The sequence below is a fragment of the Xenopus laevis genome, chromosome 1L, assembly GCF_017654675.1.
Source record: "Xenopus laevis strain J_2021 chromosome 1L, Xenopus_laevis_v10.1, whole genome shotgun sequence".
Classification (NCBI taxonomy): Eukaryota; Metazoa; Chordata; class Amphibia; order Anura; family Pipidae; genus Xenopus; species Xenopus laevis.
Genome location: NC_054371.1, coordinates 173,546,668 through 173,562,821, shown reverse-complemented (window position 1 = coordinate 173,562,821; position 16,154 = coordinate 173,546,668). Strand labels below are relative to the sequence as shown.

Sequence of the window (16,154 nt, the reverse complement as noted above, 5' to 3'; positions counted from 1 at the left end):
CTTCCAAGAAGGCAGCAGAGTGGCAGTTAATCAGTGCTGTTGTAACTCTGCAGAGTGAGGAAAGACAATAGAAAAATCTACCTTGCAGATCGGTATCATTCTGGCCTTGGATTCCTTCAATGACATCCGGTCCAAAAACCTGCTTCAGTTCCTCCTCATAGGGCAGATATTTTAGTGTCAGAGCTGGACCCCCTCCTGTTCCTCTGGCATATTTTGACTCTTGAGCCAACTTCTTCTTTACTTGTAGTTTGATGTCATTTAACCTTTTCTTGCAATTGATAATTGTCCTTTTATGAAAAGATACTGCATTGACGGCTGTGCAAATCTTTTCCCAAAGAAAAGTTTTTCGGGCCATGGAGGTTCGACTTACATCCTGGCCAAAGAGCTCACGCCAGTGAGCAACTGCCCCATGAACCAGGGCACAGTTTTCATCATATGAAAATTTTGTACTTCTGCATCTCTTCCCTGCAGAAGCATCCCCTCCTTCAGCTCCCTGGTGATCAGGACTTGCCATGATGCTGCTTTCTTCTGTTTCCAAAATCTGTCTCCCACTCCTGAGACTCCTGTCAAAGGGTCAGTGCTGTGTAGGCTAGTTATATCTAATCAATCAGTGGGCTGTCTTGTGTGAAATGACAGGTGTCTATTGGCTGTATGATTTTGATTTCTGTCAATTCCATTGGGAGTGGGTCGGTTTCATTGTGATTGGCTGGATTAAAATGCATTTATATGATGCACAGATTGATTGGAAAAAAGATTTGTTTATTTAAGAAAATATTGGCAGGGGGTAAGCCTTGTGAACTGAACTGTATTTGAACTGTGGATTCATATGATGCATACAAGTTATGTGTAAAATGTCTCTACTGTGCTGTTAATAGATCACAATCAATAAAGTTTATCAGTTTGAAGATGCATATCTGGCCATAAATGTGTCAGTAAAAAATGCCATAAAACAAGACTATTTTATAGCATTAATATTCGCATTAATATTCGCTAACTCATTTTTTCGCCAGAAAATCCGCAACTCGCTAAAATTAACGCAAACGTAAAATGGTTCGTCGACGTAGTTACCGCTAGTGATCGCAAACATTTCTGAGCGCATCGCCGTTTCGTAAACTTTGTCGCTGCGAATAATTTGGCGGAAACAAATTCGCTGCGAAAACATGCGGTAAAAATTAGTCGCATTTACCGCACTTTAGTAAACGGACGCCTTAGTTGGAACATATTGCCCTGTGTGCTCTTGAAGCTTTCCTGCTCTGGTCTATCACTCACTGTTAGAGGAATAATAGAACTGAGCAAAGAAGTGTCAAGAAACACTTCAAAGATATAAAAACTGCTATAATCTTAAAGTAAAAAAAAAAAGTCACGTTAATTGCAAAAGTTTACATTATACATGGGGTATATGTGTCGTCGAAAGACTAAGCACAGTTTTCAGTAACATTCTTCCCAAAATACTCCAAAATCTGTTCACATTTTTGGACTGGGGCACTAAGGGCCCACCAGAAAACCTGATATGGAAGCCAAACAGCTGAAGCCCTAAGCCATTTTGTTCTTATTGAGAAAACCCTGGTATACCCATGCTTTGAGAAGTTCCTTGTTCAAATGTAAATATAGAATATATTTATACATTCAAAGCGCTGTTTTTTTAAGGACACATCACAGCAACCAGAGTGGCTGCTTCCAGAAAAACACATTCAGGATTATTTCTATGTGGGAAGCTGTGCTCCCCTGTGTGTTCTGTTTGTTGCATTATTACTATACAAGCTGTGTAAGAGTGCAGAGCAATACAGTGGATACAGACTGAATGCAGAGGATAGCACAGACAGTGCTGTGCTGTTTACAGCTCTGATTAACACAGATTTGTTTAGGGAACCTCTTGTTCTCCCATTTACACAGTGCAAATTCTGCACAACTCAACCTGCAAAACTCCCCCTGCCAGTCCTATATAATTAACAGCCTCCCTGAGTTATCCTGCTTATCTAAGACAATAAATTTGGCCTCATTTCCCTGACCCCATCACAAACTGACATATTTCCTATGTTTCTTATGTTACAGGGCAACCCTTTTGAAATAAAAAAAAATAACAAAAGTGGTATAAAGGTGATACCTTTATTGGCTATCTAATATAATCATAGCTTTGATTCTCACTGATGGGAATAAATGAAACACGAGCAGAACCTGGAAAAGGTAGAAAAGATTTAGGGGCCTAGTTAGGAAGCCTCAGTTTTTTCTGGTCGAGTTTTAATTTTTAGAGATTTATTATAACCCAAAGCTGCTAAAAGTCTGAATGGGAAAATACTCAATTCATGACCTACTGAGGTCATGTAGAAGTCAATGGCAGAGGCTCCTGAAGTTGTTGACAATGTGATCTAAGCTGGATAATCCAATAAAGTCAGGTTTTCGGTGACAACTTGAAAACTTTGTTCAATTCGGGTAACAATTCTTACGATTTGAATTGTTGCGTGATTTTGTCTCAACTTTTTCCCGCACCAACTTTTTCGAGCTTATTTCTTCATAAATGAGTTCAGTTTGTGAATGGGAGATAGGTCGACTTTGTTTTAATAGAAAAAAATTTGATAAATTCAAGTTTTAATAATTACCCCCCTTAATGTTCTGTTCTCCTAAAAGGGCAAAGGCCCCCAAGATCAGGGTCCACTGGGGAAAAATCCTGGTACCCCAGCAGGCCAATCTAACACTGTCTGTTCAAATGAATAATAACTTTAGTATTTTGTGGAGAATCTGTTGAGAACAATCACTTCACCCACTGATGAAAATGTCTTGAGACCCTTTCAGCATGCGGACATCAACTCAGCTGCGAAGCATTGTTGGTTTGCAATTTGCTGATAAAATGTATGTGTTTATTTAATCTTTGTGATATTTTGAAATATGGTAAATACAGTATGTTTCCATTTGATGAAGTAATATTGCTGTTTATTAGACTGGGATACAATAAAAGTAAATTTAACTCTTAATGGAGGTGTCCTGTCACATGCTGTGTTTGTAAATCTGCTAAAAGACAAATTTCACTAGACATTCTACCTCACTACACCATCTGTTTCAACAAGTTCCCCTTTGAGTATCCCCGCGCAGTTAATTAGAATATTTCTGTAGTTATACGCTAATCACCTAAACTGGGGAGTGTGCCAGGTTCCACAAAAAGACAGATTGTTTTATAGTGATGTTTACCTAGGAGTATAGCCTTAGAGAGAGAATCCAGAACACATTATAAAATAGAAACTGTGGATCTCTGTTTACAATATCTTCATGTTTGGTTATGGGGAATTAGTAATTGTTGCAAGGCTGACATTGGCAGTTTAAGTGGCTTTGGACAATAGCGTTTCTTATTGCTCTGCTTCCACGTGTAATGTATGCATTCTCTGTTCTGCATATATTCTTAAATTTAGCAGGAATAAATCACTTATGTTCAAAGAATTTTGCTATTTTGCATTTCTCCATTTGTACATATGGGTGGGAGTTGTATTACTGCTAGAAGATCATCCTCTAGAGACAAAAGTGCTCATTTACAGCTGCCAACGCAGTTGCGTTCATTCAAATTTCCCTGCAGTCAGTTGCTCATAAAACCCCAATTATTAATAGTACTTGTGTCAAAATGCACTCCGGTATAGTTTTGCTTGCAGCCGCTGTTTGGAATTGAGTGCTGCTTCTGACGGTAGCTCCAGGGTTCCCTCAGTGTCCTGTGTCAATTAGCGCAGCACACGTCCATTGCATGCAGAACACCGGAAATCACGACAATCAGACTGGACTTAGCTGAAAATATCTGGTGCAATTTTGAGGCATGGGCTGTGTTATAGACTGGCCAATTCTAAGCAACTTTTCAATTGGGTTTTCATCATTTATTTTTTATAGTTTTTTTTAATATTTGCCTTCTTCTTCAGACTCTTTCCACATTTCAAATGGGGGGTCACTGACCCCATCTAAAAACAAATGCTCTGTAAGGCTACAAATGTATTGTTATTGCTACTTTTTATTACTTATCTTTCTATTCAGGCCTCTCCTATTCATATTCCAGTCTCTTATTCAAATCAATGCATGGTTGCTAGGGTCATTTGAAACTGAAAACTGGAGAGCTGCTGAATAAAAAGTTAAATAACTCAAAAACCACAAATAATAAAAAAATGAACTGCTGATTGTCTCAGAATATCTCTCGCTATATCATACTAAGTTAACTCAAAGGTGAACAACATTTTGGGAAAAAACATGGTGATTCTGGTGGTAACTATCTTGCAGTGGTCCACGATTCAGCCACAGAGACTGAAGGTGACTCAGACTTTAAAGGGGTTGTTCACCTTAATTTGTCTAACTCAGCTATATGGATCTGTTTGTCTTTTGTGTCCTATTAAATGTGCTCCCATCAAAAATCATAATTTTATAAGCCCAAAATGTATGTTTTATTTTACCCTAAATAGCTACTTTCACTGTCTGCCTTCTCCTGATCAAGCTGAGAGGGTGGGTCATAATTTAGTTTGGACTCTTTTACTGCCCACACTGTATGCTACATGGAATTGCTGCAGACTGCAGTTCTGAAGTATGTAAAGGGGTCGGCGACCCTCTACCAAGGCAGCATGGACCTGGACTGGCAGTAGAGGGAATATGTAATTTAATTGTGGATTATCTCTGAAACCTTACAAAACTGGTAATGCTTTGCAGATCTGTTCAGTATTGCATTTTCTTTAATATGAAATATGCATGAAATATGCATTTTCTTAAATTTTTTTATGCTGCCTGGTCAGTGACCTGTAACACAACTAAAATAGATTAGACTTATTTCTGTTAGTGTCAGATTTTGTTAGCTCCTATATTGTTTTTAAATAAACCCATGTAGGGAGGCTGGGGATACCTATCCTATCCTCCAGGTTACTCACTTTGTGTTTGATTGTTTGATGTGCAGTGTGAGGGGGATGTGAGGTAACAGGAAGGAAGACCTGCAGGGGGGAAGAGGAAATGGAAGCAGGCAAAGAGGTGTGATTCTGTAAAGTGCTTCAATCAGTGCATGTAAATAGGGACCTTTGCGGCAGGAAAGCACACTTTCTGCAGGGTATGAAAGAAAATTGAGCTTTCTCAGGGCCCTGATGATCAAGGCATGCTGTTTTAAAGGTGCTGAGACCTAAACGGAGCAACTGACAGGCACAAATCTTTGCACCGGATTCTGGATGTGTACAGTATGTGCCATGTAAGCAGAACTGTCAACCTTTTATACTAAGGAGCCACCAGGGAATTTGCGCCAAAATGTGACATAAGTGATGTCGCACACGCATGAGGAGAACCTCTTCTGAAGCCACAGAAACCATGTTGCACATGCAGACATTGCTCCGCCGATACTGAAATGTTCTGCATATGCACACATTTGGGATTTTTGCCAGCAAATTATGGAAAATCGTCAGAAATCGGGAGAATGAATAAGAGTGACGGGAGACTGGGGTGTGGGTGGGTGTGATGACAGAGCTCAATATCTGACAACTCCCAAAAAATTAGGCTGTTGATAGCTCTGATGTAAGAGTTAACAGGTGGGCAACCCCTTTCTAGTTTACATTGCACAGGCATTAGTGCATGGCACTTTAGGAGTCCTTTACTAACCATCTGCTCAAGTACAGGGATCCCTTGTGCTGCTCTCTGTACCTTGTGCCAGATGTATAAGGGTGTAGAATGCTTTCATATAACACAAGGGATTAGTACCAAAGGGATCAGTGCCAATCATTGTACCAGAGCTTGTGCCACCCCCTTCAGAGATGAGCCATTTTTTTACCGGCAATCTTGAGAAAAATATATAAGAACAGTGAGTGACCATGAGATTTATGGCTCGCTCACAATGATATTGTTATCGGCCCATATCTATTTTCTTATTCATCTTCTTTCTTTATATCATACATCTATATCTTTCTTCATTCATATCGTATTCAAGAATGTTGAGTGATGTGTTCATGACAAAACAATCAGAAATTACTCTGAAAATCCAATAATAATTATGCCCAATATTACATTAAAATACTATGAAAAAATAGATATAGAAAAATGACTCATTAAGTCAGACTGGATGAAAGTAGAACTTTGATTCAATTTAATCAGTACTGTTAAAGCAAATATCAGTGGCAACATCCATAAAGAGATTCATTTTTTCCTAGTTCAACTGATTTTTGGGTTCAGATCAATCTGACCAATTAAAAGTCCAGTGTGTTTGAACCCTTATTACTTAAGTGCAAGGCAGCGGTAAGGGAATCTGCTGATAGCTCTACCACTTGCCTGGCTCCCGCTAGCTATCAAGCTGCAGTTACTGCTTTGATTAATACTCCTGGGAAGTAAACCTATTTTGAAAGTGCGGTAAATGGCACTTAAAATAGTAAATGTCTCCTGCTGTTTGCAAATTATCTGAGTATTGTTTTAATAAATACTTGCAGAAAGATGACACAGTTCTTCCATACAGTTCTTCCACCAATCAGCAAAAATATAAAGTTGTTTGCAAAACAGAATCATAAATATTTGCAATTAGTCTGTAAGGAAAAACATACAGTAGTGACAGTGGTTCACACTCTAATTGGACCAAGGTTATTAGTGCTTTATCAAACGTCTGTGCATTGGGGCCACATTTATTTGATTTTCATTTTAATGGTTTATTTAAAGCAGTGTCCCTGTGTCTGAAGAGGAAATGATCATGGAGTTCACATAAGGTAAATCAGTAGGCAGGAGTATTTGCTAAATATTTACAAGACATGTGAGGTAGCTGGAAGGTACAGTATATTCCTTTCCATAAACAGTGGCACTTTACAAACAGTGGTAAATCTTTGACAAGTTCCTGCCCCAGTGTAGTTTATGATATACAAGAGATGCAAAAACATATAAACTAGGGTTAGTTTCACCAGAAGTCACTCAATCTACAAATAAGATTTTGGACTGTGGCATCTATAAATCATATTAATTTGCTAAACGCTAAATAAATATATTAAGGCCATGCTTTTCAAACTATACTGTAGGCAGGGATAATGTACCTTTACTATGAATTAAATAAAATAGGGACAATATGCACCAGCATTTAGCCAGAGAATACACTATATAGTCACAGAATGTGTTTTGACCTATGAGGATTTATTTCCACTGTTAAACCAGAGGGCCAATGATTTCAATATACAGGGCCTAATGGGAATTATATAACAACACTTTCGCAGAATGATTAAAGACTCTTCCTAAACCTGGATAGTTTGTGAAGTGCTTGAATGTTATAGAGCTATTTACACCCTTTTTCTTGCAGCTCCAGACAGTTAATAGCATAAACTCTAATAAAAGAAATATGATGCATATTGATTTGTGTCTCTAGAGAAGAACTTGGTTCTATAAATGTATAAATTAATGTGTTTCAGCAACAAAAGATTCTAGGAATAAACAGTGTTCCCAAGCCAATGCACTTTATAATATGATATACTCTCTTTGTGCTCTAGAAGGCAAATAATACAGCATAGATAATTCCTATAATTGTGATTGTATAAAAATACAAACTAACCTACATGAACTTGCAGTTATTATCCTTTATTCATATAGTCAAGGCCAATCATCAAATGGCTATTAAAGGTGATGTAAAGTCCAGAAATAAAACTTACATTTTATATAACCTAACTGTAAATTAACATACAGTCATATGAAAAAGTTTGCGAACCCACCTCAGCCTGCATAATGGTTTACTCCACTTATTTCCCATGAACATTATTACTGTAGCGTTTTCTGAACAAAGATTTTAGGGAAGCAGTATTCAGCTGTATGAAATTAAATAAATTATGAAAAATTGTCTGTGCATAAATTTGGGTACCCTTGTAATTTTGCTAATTTGAATGCATGTAACTGCTCAATAATGATTACCGGCAACACCAAATTGGTTGGATTAGATGGTTAATCCAAAAACATCATAGGCAGGTGTGTCCAATCATGAGAAAAGTTATTCAGGGTGGCCAACTGCAAGTTGTACTTCAGTTTAACTCTCCTCTGTAGAGTGACAGCATGGGATCCTCAAAGCAACTCTCAAAAGATCTAAAAACAAAGATTATTCAGTATCATGGTTTAGAGGAAGGCTACAAAAAAGCTAAAAAATTCCTTACAGTTGAAACTGTCAGTTTCAACTGTAAGGAATGTAATCAGGAAATGGAAGGCCACAGGCAGAGTTGCTGTAAAACCCAGGTCTGGCAGACCAAGAAAAATACAGGAGCAGCATATGTGGAGGATTGTGAGAATGGTTACAGACAACCCAAAGATCACTTCCAAAGACCTGCAAGATAATCTTGCTGCCGATGGTGTATCTGTACATCGTTCTACAATTCAGCACAATTTGCACAAGGAACACTTGTATGGCAGGATAACGAGAAAGAAGCCCTTTCTGCACTAACGCCACAAACAGAGTCACTAAAGCTCATTTAGACAAGCCACAGTCATTTTGGAACAAAGTGCTATGGACTAATGAGACAAAACTGAGTTATTTTGTCATAACAAAAAGCGATTTACATGGTGGAAGAAGAACACTGCATTCCAAAAAAAAACACCTGCTACCTACTGTCAAATTTGGTGGAGGTTCCATCATGCTGTGGGGCTGTGTAGCTAGTCAAGGGTCGGATGAATTCAACCCAATATGAACAAATTCTTCAGGATAATGTTCAAGCATCATTACAAAGTTGAAGTTGAAGTTAGGCATTTATGCAGATGAAGAACTACATTAGTCTGGAATGACCGTCACAGTACCCTGACTTGAATATCATGGAAAATCTATGGGATGATTTGAAGCAGACTGTTCATGCTCGGCAGCCATCAAATTTAGCTGAACTGGAGAGATTTTGTATGGACGAATGGTCAAAAATCAACTAAGTATTTATAATATTGGTAATATCTCTGTTGGGGTGCCCAAATTTATGCACCTGTCTAATTTTTTTATGAAGCATATTGCATATTTTCTGTTAATCCAATAAACTTTATGTCACTGCTGAAATACTACTGTTTCTATAAGGCATGTTATATATTAAAAGGAAGTTGCTACTTTGAAAGCTCAGCCAATGATAAACAAAACTCCAAAGAATTTAGAAGGGTTCCCAAACTTTTTCATATGACTGTATCTAAAAAAAATATATATATATACAGTACATATATATTCTTTCGCTTTAGACAGTGATCATTCCAAATTTTCCTTAATTGCTTTGGCTGCTGTTCTCCTTCTCTCAAGACGGCCACTGATTACACTGCTTGCCAGTGCTTGGACCTCCCGCCAGTAGTAATGAAGTAAGTATGCCTGTTATTCTCTTCCGTTTCTTTCAACCCACTCTTCACTGTAATTTTCAGACAAAATACAGCAGTGGGATTTTAAAGGGTTGACAATTTTCAGCAAAATTACAGTGGATTGTGGGTTGAAGGGAGTGAAAACAATCATCTGGCATTGCTCAACAGGGATATTAAAGATATAGGGATACCTGTTGGTCTTTCCTTTTTTCTTTAACCCATACTTCACTGCCATTTTGCCAGCAATGGTAAATTCTTTTCAGTCATACTGATATAAGCTTTGCCACAATTACAGTGGAGTAGTGATGGGCAAATAAATTCGGCAGGCATGGATTTGCGGGGAATTTCGATTTGATAGTCATGGGTTACTGCCCAGGAGCAATTTTGCCCTGTACTTATAAATGACCCCTACTGAGTTTTTCTAGGTGTAGTACCCTATAGCAGCCAATCATTTACTGGCCATCTATTAAAAAGCAAACATCTAATTGGTTGCTGTAGGTTACTGCACCTGGCAAACCCCTCCTGTGCTTGATCAGCTTTGGAACCTTTATGTGAAATTAAAACAGAAATGTATTTTAACGCAACACTTTAAATTTATATTTTACAGATTGTAATATTGTTTTTAAAAATAAAAAAGGCCTAGAATTAATTAAAAGCAAAAAGATCTTACTTCAATTCTAGATTTCATCATAGGCATTAATAAAATGTTTTATATTCTAGACTATGACAGTATACGTTTTTGATATTCAACATAATCAGAATTGAGAAGTCCCCACCAGGTCCGGACTGAGAATTAAAATAGGCTCTGGCATTTCAGGTACACAGAGGCCCAATCAGCCAACACAGAGGCCCAAACAACCCCCACCAGCCCACTAAATAGTGAATTTCTATGGGACATTATAGCAGCCCCTCTGGCATTTGCCAGAACCCACAGATTGCCAGTCCGGGCCTAGTCCCCACTACTTACAAGAATCAGGTCTGAACAGATGCAGTTGGGGGCAACCAGTTGATTGGGCAATCCAATTGCCCAATACCCACTACTGCTGAATCAGTATTTCTTGCATGGAGACCCTCTATAGTCACCCCCTTTATGTCCGTACCAGAGTCCTCTGCAAGTTGTGAGAGTGAGAAAATTTTAATGAACGGTTTCAGATTTTTCTAGGTTTTTAAGCTAGTGTGAAAGCAAGTAATATTGTGTGACTGTCACTCTTTTGTGCTAAACATCTTCAAACATGGTTTAAGCCATATGATCTAAGAGTAATACTGTCAACAAGAATGTAAAGGAAATGAACAGGCTTCCTGTGTAACAGTTCCCAAAAATGACAAGTGTTAAAATTGTATTCTGGACACATTATTCAAAACTACACCTTGAAATGAGATCAAAAGTACAGAAATGTGAATACATTATAATGCTAATAAAAAAAATTAATAACGAGACAAAACTGAGAGAATATTCTCTACGAATTCCTTCAAGACTTATGATGTTCATTAGTGGAAAGATTTGGAGACATAATGTAAGCAGAACTTGAAGGGGCCGTCTCTTGTCTACAAGAATCACTAATGAAGACCTGGGAATCAAATAGAATTTTCTGCCTCTGGAGACAGAGTAGAAATAAGTGTACTTTTCATTATCCATAATCCAGCAAAACCTGTAATATCTACTTAGGTTAAAATTATGGCTGCATTTTAGAGTGACATTAGAGACTTCATGTTGCTTTCTGCACAGTGTGCATTTCGTAGAACAAAATAAAGATTTATACTCACACACCATGGAGAACTGCTTTACTTGAAGATGCAGAGTATAGGATTAACATATGGATGGACAGACTCACTCAAACTTCATATACCCGGAAGGATTTCAAGTGCATTATACATTACAATCACAAATCTATTTTATTTATATAGGTTCATGATAAAAACAGATGCTCAGTCTTGAACAGTATTATGTTTGGAAGGCAAAGAAAACACAACATTTTGTCAATTAATACCACAAAGAAGCACATATACCCCTTATATTGTGCATCAGTATTAGGATAATAAATAATGGTAAATATATAGCTCCACAAAGCAGAGAGCTGGAATTGCTTACTGGCACACTTGGGTCCTTCTGCTGTGTGATGGCTGCACTGACCATATAGGCTTCACTGTGATAGCAGTGGGAAAGACAAGAATCTGATGGCTTTGATATGATTTAATTATATCTTTATTTCAGACTGTTGAATCTTTGCATTACCACCAAAACCAGTGTAAAGGCTATAAAGTTAGTGTACTTGCAGAATTCTGGTCATATATTCTCTACTAGCACTTAAAGTAGCAATGCTGGGACAATTTCAGCTCCCAAAGTCCTAAACAAATAAAGGTGTGGCACTGTCTAATGCAACATCTATATTGCACAGTAGACCTTGCTGGGGAAGTCTACCAGTGAAACAGAAAATACGGCACCTTCCTTTCTATACTGCCATATAAGAAATTGGAATTGTCACTATTCAACACACCAACAATTAGAGAGAGACACAGAAACATTCCTAAACTATGTGACTTGTTCCCCTGGTGAGGCTGGAGCAGTTACAGTAGTGGTTCCACTGGTAGACTAAGTAGGATCAGATTTGAGGGGAATGACTATATAATCTTATAGTTAGTGAGATTTTTGCTGACCTAGATATATGTATATATGTTTGGTTCACTACTTGTTGGTGGTTTGTATTCCCTGATGAAAGTTCCAGATAGGAACTAAAATGTTGGATTCTAATAAAGCTGCTCTTTCTTCACCTTTGAACTTTGTTTAAAATCCTTGGAGTGCTGCAGTTTTTTGCCTGTATATATGTTTGTGTATAATATATATATATATATATATATATATATATATATATATATATATATATATATATATATATATATATATATATATAGCTCTTGTAGAACTATAACAAACAAGGGAAAGTTGTGCTCACCACTAGTTTTTAAAACCATTAGGCGGGGGTGCAATGAGGGTGTGACCACAAAATACATATAGACAAATACAAGATTCCTCTGCACTCAACCCATTATCAATATGTTTAAGACAGAGACATTTTGTGCATACTGCTACTGAAAAATGCCTTACCCTTTAAACAAAACAGGGATTGTTTGTCCATATATTGCAATATATTTAAGCTGGCCAACTACATCAAAGTCATCCCATATCTGGCCAGTCCTATGCTCAATTATCATCTGATTCATTAAGAATTCAATTGCTTAATTATACATTTTACAAAGAGACTTAGTTTTACCTGCAACTAACTAGCTGCTTTCTAAGTAAAACTCCCAAACTTGGCTGCCCTTTTATTAGACACCAGTGGGATCACCTGACTATAGCTGGAAAGGGTGGGAGCTACAACATGGAGCTGGTCACTGCTCCTGTATAACTATAACAAACAAGGGAAAGTTGTGCTCACCATTAATTTTTAAAAACATTAGGTGGGGGTGCAACGAGGCTGTATTTGTCTATTTGTCTATATATATACATATATATATATATATATATATATATATATATATATATGTATGTAACAACTATTGTCTTAAAGCAAGGGTTCCCACCTTTATTACCCGTGAGCCACAGTCAAATGTAAAAAGAGTTGGGAAGCAACACACCCATAATAAAAGTTCCTGGGGGAGCAGGGCCAGATTTATGGAGAGGCCCCCAGGATTTTAGGGGGCGGCATGCTGTTCAACCACACCCACATTGGTTCAGAAACACTGAGGTTCCACAGGAGATACAATAGTTTTTTAAATTAAATAGTTTTTCACCAGCCACTGTTTGGGGACCACTGCCTTAAAGGACAAAGCAACCCCAATAAAGATAAATCATCAGAGTATTGGCCTACTTGCACTGAAGTCTGCAGCATTGCTGAGTCTTCTTAATCCTGCACAATATCACTGTAACACAGTCATCCATGTTAAAATATCCATTACTATCCAAGACGAGACTTGGGCATGTGCAGATGGTGCCTTATCCAAGGCATCAAGATAGGAACATTTGGGGCATGCGCTTCAGTTATTTGGTGGCCATCTTTGTGACGCTATGTGGGGGAAAATGCTGCCTACAATAAAGAAAGCAGCAGAAGTTTTACTCAGCGAATGTTGAATAAAATAAGATCTGTATGGCAATACAAACTTAGCCGCTTTGGAATGTGAAGGGGGGGGGAACTGAATGGTACAAATCTACCTTTTGTTTCCTTGTCCTTTAAAGGGACAGAACAAAACAACATTTGATCAATCAATGTTACTGCTGCTCTGTATTAAAACCATTAAGGATATCCAGTGCCTGATTCATATAAAAGAACCAAACAAAGGTCATCAACCTGTAGAAAGTCAACTTTATAATTAAGCTTACAGATACAGTAGGGTGTTTTACTATTGTATATATGATTTACAGTATAACATATAGATATATTCTTCATTTTGCTCTCATATTTAGCATCAACATATTTACAGAAATCTCATTAGTTCATGTGATTGGGATTAAGTTGTTCAAGCCTTTGATACCAAAGTGTGATTGTGGACTACAGGGGCTGTGATAAACTGGATCTAAAAAGAGTTACAGCAACGAAAAAACGAAATAATTTAGCATTAATTTTTCAGAATAGAGATATCTACAGCAGCTGTGATCTCCAGAAAAAAACGGCGTCTTAGACCGAGTAAACATGGAATCGCTCACATTTACATTTTGTTGCATATTTATGGAAATAGCTTTATGAAAAATATAATTGAGGAATTCAGATCCTCGTCTTATGAATTTAGTGACAGAGATACAGAGTCAGCACTGCTCTGCCCAAAAGAATATTTGTTTTTCCCTTAGCTTTGCATGACGCCTGTCACTGTTTCCATTTATACAGTTCTATTTCCATATACAGATAGAATGATGGTGATGATAGACTTGTTGATTCTCCAGATGCATAGCATATAGTTATTTTTTTACTGCTTTATAGTGAGCAAAGAAGATTCTTTTATCCAATCACCCAGCAGAATAGTTTATCATCAACGCTATTCAACTGTAACAGGAAGCCCTTTCAATGATTTTGACTTTTTACTGTCAACTAGACAGAAAAGTCTTTGTGGAATATATAGTATGGAATATTGCTCAAGCAAAAATAACTGAAAAAATATCTTACTCTGCAAAAAATGCTTTATCCCTCTCTCTCTTTCTCTCTCTCTGTTCTACATATGCATAGAAACATTTCACCTTAATAAATGATGATCTATAGAAGAACTACTTGTATAGAGAGGGTGGCACTAAGATATGAGCAGGATCTACATGGTGTGACAAAGCTAAGAATAGATGTCTTCTCTTTGATTCACAATTCATACTGAAGTCTTTTTCAAAGTTCTTTGATCATACTATGTCAGTGATGCTATATGGACCTCTAACAATAGTAATAATCCTTCATCTGCCCATTGTATTGTTACAACCTTGCAGTAGTTGTATTGATGCCAATCATAATTTGTCCTGAAACATAGAAAATGGATGGGTGCGGCCACTCCTAAACTTGATATAGTTACACAAATTCACATAAATACATTTATTGAATAACCCTGTTATTCCAGTAGATATATCAATATACATTTCACACATGGCTTTGCATCAGCCTTAATAAAGGTTTTATTAAAAAAAATCCACCTAAAGATGTGTCTATGTATCCTCAGAATGTGTGTGTATGTATGTATGTGCAGATGGTTGTGGTGGTAGAAAGTCCCTTTAACACAACACAAATGCCAGTTTATATATTACATTTTTGGGAACATAGAGGAAATTATGCTTTAGGTCTTTCACCTTCATCTCTCTGAACTTTTCAATCTTCTGTGTTCTCTCTTTCACCACTAAGATGTTCTGCTTAATGAATACAGCACTGTACTCTGGTAATACAAGTATGTGATCTTTTATTCTGAAACCCATTATCCAGAAGCTCCAAAATACGGTAAGGGCATCGCCCAAAGACTCAGTTTAATCAAATAATTAAATTTTAAAAAAAAAATACCTTTTTCTTTATAATAATGAAACAGCACATTGAACTTGATTCCAACTAAGATATTATTAGTCCTTATTGATGGCAAAATAATCCTATTGGTTTTATTTCATGTTTAAATGATTATTTTGAAGATTTAGGGGATTATTTATCAAGGTCCAAATATCTGAACCTTGAATAATTTGTATACTACAAATTATTCAAGATTTATTAAAGTCCAATGATCTAAAAACTCCCAATCCAAAACCCTGGCAGCTAAAACTCTCGAGGTCCTGTATAAGTCAATGGGGAAGGTCCCAGAGTCTGAGCTGATGTCCGTACCGATATCCAATGATTTTGGGAATTCGGAGCAAAAAAACTCAGAAAACTTCGAAAATATTGTCGGTTTTCGGCAAAAGCTCAGAAGTTTGCTGGAGTTGGATATTAGAAATACTGAGATAAATTTGGACCTTGATAAATAAATTGAGGTATCGTGATCCAAATTTTGGAAAAATGTCTTATATGGAAAGCCCCAGGTCTCGAGCATTTTGAGTAATAATTTCCATATCTTTACCTTGCATATGCATATCTAGTAATAAGACAAACTACTCAAGGAGGTCTCTTGATTTTTAGATGATAACATTGACAAAATGTAAGAGGAAACACTGTTACAATATTAAATGTCTGGGTCACTGATTGTTTATATAAGCACAATGCCCAGTCTGCCTTATAATTTCAAAGGAGACTTTCAAGCTCAGATGGTTTCTGTAGCTTGCAAGCTATTGGACCAGACAAGTTATTCTCTGCACCTAGTAATGTTTAAGCTTTTCTAAACACTGTAATTTCAGGAAATGTCCATGAACATTGTGTTCTTACTTTAACAGAACAGGATAATACAGTGCGATAAGTAAT

The 16,154-nt window shown here is 37.1% G+C and overlaps 1 protein-coding gene across 1 annotated transcript in view; it reads left to right on the top strand.

Moving 5' to 3' along the window:
• The window catches only part of LOC108716396 (transmembrane protein 132B), a 313,047-nt gene that overhangs the window by 145,542 nt on the left and 151,351 nt on the right, over nucleotides 1-16,154 (top strand). The window lies entirely within an intron of this gene.